The sequence below is a fragment of the Perca fluviatilis genome, chromosome 11, assembly GCF_010015445.1.
Source record: "Perca fluviatilis chromosome 11, GENO_Pfluv_1.0, whole genome shotgun sequence".
Lineage (NCBI taxonomy): Eukaryota > Metazoa > Chordata > Actinopteri > Perciformes > Percidae > Perca > Perca fluviatilis.
The window spans coordinates 20,809,464-20,815,115 of NC_053122.1; the positions used below are offsets into that span (position 1 = coordinate 20,809,464).

Genomic DNA, 5,652 nt, shown 5'->3' on the forward strand with positions numbered 1-5,652 from the left:
ATTAGCAGTATGCTTTAGTAATTTCCACTCAGATGCACTCCCTTTGACCATTCTTTAACATCCTCCAGAAGGGGCTCACAAATTGAATTTTCCTGTGTTGAGCACAGCAGAAGAGAACTCTTGTTTTTTCACTGATTGGCTCATCTCTGGGTGCCAGCAGATAATTATACTTAATAGCTGCCACCACACTAGCACTCATTTGTTCTGCCAAGTACACCTGAAAAACAAAAGAACAACACGGACACGTCCTCGTTTCAATAGGAATGACTCATTATTCCAACACTTGCAAAATATGATGTACAGCTCAACAATACATGTATAACTGCAGGCCCAAAGGATCGAGCTACCACATCCTGTGAAGATGATCTATAAACCAGAGGAAAACACCACTTGCCTCTCTGGCCGTAACTTCAGCAAGCCTGTTTTAAAGCCAGTTCATCCTATGCCAATCCATTGTATCAGGCCACAGCAAGATCGAGAAACCATCTACCAAATATCAAATATGTTGATACTCAGCCCAGCAAGGTGGCCCAGCCCTACAACAACAATCTTATTGCCAGAGGTACAAGTCCGAAAGCACATATTCTGTCTGTGACATCAAGCACACACAGGAACAACTGGAGGGTGAACAAGAATTTTACACCGAAACCTTGCAATGGGCCGATTCCATTTAGTGGCAATAGAGGAGAAAACACTTTGCCTCTTTTGTTAATTGTCATTAGGGGATTCTTTTGCCTCCACTTCTGCAACTCTTGTATCATGAAAAAAGGTTGAATGCAGCCTGAAGGCCTGCCTTTGTTGCATGACAGGTACAAACAGGGCGTGATGATTAAAATGTGTCACCTAAATTAAACAACTTTTCACCAGCAGTTAGCAACTGTGTAAGTTTAGAGATTATAACACAAAACACTTTACACAATGAGTGACTGGCTTTCACAAGAAAAATTAGGTTGGAGGCATTTTACCAAATGCCACTCAATCTGAGCAGTACATGTCATTCATTAAGGGGAGCACTGCTCTGGAAAATGAAAACACTGCCTTGTTATCACCAAGTAAATCTATGTTTTTGGCCTGATACCATACACAATGGCACTGCCAGCCACTGTTTCTGAAATCGGAGCTATCATGTAGAAAAAGGCTCTGAGCATACTCATCTTGCAGCTGGCCAGGAGGCCCAGGGTGGTGGCAGAATTCCGGTGGGCACCGCTAATGTGACCTATACACTGAGCTAATGTGGCAATGGACAAGCCAAAGGCAAATGCCTCTTTCATCTCCTGGTCAGGGTAAGAATTATTTCGGTCCCCTATTATAGCTGAGAGGCCGATAAAGACAAAGATTATAATTCCAAGACACTCAGCCAGAACTGCCCATGCTTTAATTTCTGACATGGCTACTCAAATAACATCCACTTCATGCTATCAAAGATATGTTGGGCAGTGTTTGAGAGATACACCAAGATTGTGGCACAGGTAGAGATTTGGTTCCACCAGCAACCCAAGTGAAAACATAATAACTAACGTTCACCAGCATCCATCAAGTGTGTGACTTTAAAAAATCAGGCCTGATTAGAAGCAGCTGAGAGATGTGCATTTCAACCAGTGAGAATGACCTCCAACGTCTCCTGTTCTGTTCAGTACTTTTCCAGTTTAGCAGAAGGCGGGGCTGCTTTCACTGTTATTCACAAGTCATTAAAGACCGCACCAAACTGAATGATGATATGCTAAATTATCTAAATGTTTTTTTTGAATAATGCATTGTAGTACAAATTATAACACATGCAACAATCAGATATCAAATGTATGAAGGACATTCATCAGATGTGTGAAGGACACTCACTGCGCTTTACTTTTTTCACGTTTTTGTAGACGTTTTTTCCCTTTCTTTCAATCTCCTTATTCTATTCTTATCATGTGTCATGCAGGGCCGATTCCATTGAAGTTAACATCAGGCATATGCTGCTGTTAAGGAAGTGCGACCTTTTCATTTCACAACAAGGAAACCACCCTCCCATTCTGCCTTTTTTGTGGAAACGGATAGACCTGAAAAGGGTCACACTGCTTCTTGCCTTCTTATCAGTAGAAAGAAAGAGAAACCTGTCAAAGCATTTGACTTGGGCAACAATGCACCACCAAAAAAAGAGAGTACATCCCCATTTTTATTTACAAAAGAAATGTAGCTTTACTTGCAAATTTGCTTGATTTTCATTAATTCAGTTAAATTCTTTCTATTCTCAAATCGAACCATTGTTTCCATCTTCAGTCTGAGATGAGTTAGAGCCTGTTTTTAAACATACTACAGATATGTTACAGTTGTGATATAGCATTTGCAGCCAAGATACCTGAGATGAGAGATGATAACATAATTGAGATGATGAAAGATGTATTACTTCAGAAGAGCAGGATGGAAGAGGTGTATAGTAATATACTGCAGATAATAAAGTAAATGTGATAGGAGAGTGGGGGGATAATCGTGGAAATCTGACAGGAAGGATTAAGGTTATGCTTTCTAACCATATGAGCAGGAGCAGCTCTATGGGCCTGCCAACTCTCCTGTCAACCAACATTTAATTTGTTGAAATAACTTTTTTTCCTTTTGGTTCATGCATATCTGATACTTTACTACGCTGCACTTTCCTAGCAGGGAGAGAAGAGGTCAGAGCCTAGACGCAAAACATCAACTCTGTACATATTCCACATTCACATGACAATCTAGTCCATAAGAGCTGGCTGACTGAACTTAAGCTTAAGTTTATTTGTCGCATCAGCCACCGAATCAATTCACAGCAGGCTTTGCTCATCCCTCAGCAGTAACTACGACAGCCTCAGCAACACATCCTTTTTTGTTATGCAATGTCAAAATCACCAGTAATGTTAAACAATATTACTGAAGCTGGCAAAATAATTTAAGTAACATTTAGGCTATTGAGTCAACTCAAGTAGCAAAAAGATGTTAACGCTATTGACAAAAGCCAAATGTTCACTTGTTTAGGGCTAAGATGTGAAACAAATAAATAATAATCACACGCAGATAACATTTGGGCCTTTGACCAGTTTGTCAATGGTCCTGACCACCCACTTCAGATATTATTATTTTTCATATTACTATTTTATTTATTTTTTATAGCAGGGTTTTTTAGAGAAAAAAATCTGTTGAGAAAGTGCTTAAAATGAAATTGCATAAAGTAGAATTATCATCAATGACTGCTGAAACAGGCTGTGGTATGAATTTATTAATTAGAAACATCTTCATTCTGACCAGTCGATTAGTCAGAGAGAAGGATGGCTTTCAATTGACCAATGTCTTCTCTGGATGAGGACAGAATTAGTTTTGGTCTTGTGTCAGTGGGAGCACCTCATTATGTGTGCCCTCCACTCACCCATGATGCTCACACTCCTGGCTTTCAGATGTAAAAAAGACACAAATATCACCCATCCCCCCAAGTCTAGTCTTCCAGAGACATAAGTACGGTAATATAATCAGCTGCAGGTGTTCCTGAGAACCACTGAGAGGAATTATTATTGTGGTCTGTCATGAGAGTTGGAACTCAACCTAAATCAGAGATTATAGGATGGACACAGAGGATTTAATCATGCAGAAATGGAAGCAAGTCAAGTATATAATCAATATGTATGCTGGTCTGTTAAGCAGAGTAAATGGTACTTACAACTTCAAAGGTTTTCCCTCCCAGTTGCTGAAGATAAGTGAAAACATAAGTATAATCATGGTGAATAAACAACAGTTGTGAACATCCAAAAATATGAATTTAAGATTACCTAAATTGTAATAAAACAGTGTAGTGTGTACTTGTCAAGTGTTCAGTGAGCCCAGTTTGGATTTGTCAGTTAATCTCAAGCAGTTTATGTAGTCCAGGTCCAAAGCTTGAGTTGAGATCCCAGTCCTAGGTGCAGTTGTCCATCAAGTCTGTTGGGAAAAAAGACTCCTACTGAGCCCTGGAGGTTTTCCTTAAATAAGGATTTTATTTACAAATTTTTTTCCCTATCACACATCCCCCACTCGCCATAAAGTCTTTTGGTTAATTTTGCATACCATGGTGCTCTTTTGCATCTGCATCTGACAGCCACTCCAGCCTTCTTCTTCCCCAAAAGAAAGAGGTTTTGGCTTCATGTCTGAAAGCAAGGCCCATCTCCAAAAATTCTCCATGGCCTTAATGTCATGGATGGACCTGAGTCCTTACGGGGTGCTCTTCCAGTAGAGAAAACGTGATAAAATGCCATCTAGGCACTCTGCCCTGCCAGTTGAGAAAACATGCTGCAGTGCCATAAAGGCTGCCTAACATGCTAATAAACTTTCTGCATGCTGGTGCCCTTTTTATTTTTTTCACCCCTGCCCCTCAGAGTCTGCCACTGACCAGGAATATGTGCTTGCACGTATTTGATCAGCCACCGCAGCGCCTTGCCGGTGACATCTTGTTGCAGTCCACACGGTTCAACTTTTTAAGAGAAATGGAAACTCAGAGAAATCTACTGTATGTGCTGTTTCTTGGCTGCTGAGCAGAAGCTCTCACCACCATGGCAACCTGCCATTAGATCTATAGAAAACATGAGTCAGAGAAGCTATCCAGCAATCAGCAACAACTGACTTGTCTGACTTTCCTGTGAGGAAGTCTGCTCTCTCACTTTTTTCTCTCCTGCAAATCTTTAGGTCAGCTGTCCTTGGGTTTCTGTTTGTTTTTTTCCTCTTTAATTTAACATTTCATGCATCATTTGATTAGCATATGGCTTTCCTAGCATCCACCAAATAAGACCCTTTATTGATTACAACTTTTTTTTTTAAGATTAATATTATTATTTAGGCCTTTATTTTCACAGGACAGATGAAGACATTAAAGGGGAGAGAGAGGGGGAATTACCTGCACAAAGGGCCGCAGGTTGGAGTCGAACACGCGGCCGCTGCATTGAGGAGTAAACCTCTATATATTGGCGCCTGCTCTACCAACTGAGCTAACCCGGCCACTATTGATTACAACTTTCCTTCCATTATTTTGTTGAATTATCCTGGCACTGACAACTACAAAAGCTGAAACATGTTCGCCAATGAATAAGAAATTAGATGATATGGCTTAAAGGAACACGGCGACTTATTGGGAATTTAGCTTATTCACCATAACCCCCAGAGTTAGACAAGTCGATACATACCCTTCTCATCTCCGTGCGTGCTGTAAAGCTCCAGCGGCATCAGCCCATAACAGAACAGGCAGGTGAATGGTTCCAGTAATCCTACTGCTTAGAATCAGAATAAGCCCGGCTTTCCTATACCGTTACATATTTACGGTTGTGATATGTGGCGTCAGCGTTACAAAAACAAACGTAACATGAGACACAGCCATCTTCTAACCGTAAACAAACCGGGAACTATATTCACAGGCGGAAGAATATAGTGCTTGGCGGAGTGATATGCTCGCAGTAAGCCTGTCTGAGAATATAGTTCCGGGTTTGTTTTACGGTTAAAGAAGACGGTCATGTCTCATGTTACGTTTTTTTTAACCTGACTTCTAAAATAACAATAATGTAAATAAATGGACATATTGGCTATCACTTTGTATCTCGGAGCAGTAGGCTAGATGGAACCAGTTACCTCCAGGATCTGGGCTAGGCTAAGCTAATGCTGGAGCCGTCGAACGAAGCGTTACAT

The 5,652-nt window shown here is 40.7% G+C and overlaps 1 pseudogene; it reads right to left on the reverse strand.

The window, feature by feature from the left end:
• Positions 1-14: 14 nt before the first annotated feature.
• Positions 15-1,388, reverse strand: LOC120568602 (annotated as a pseudogene).
• Between the last annotated feature and the right edge of the window lie 4,264 nt (positions 1,389-5,652).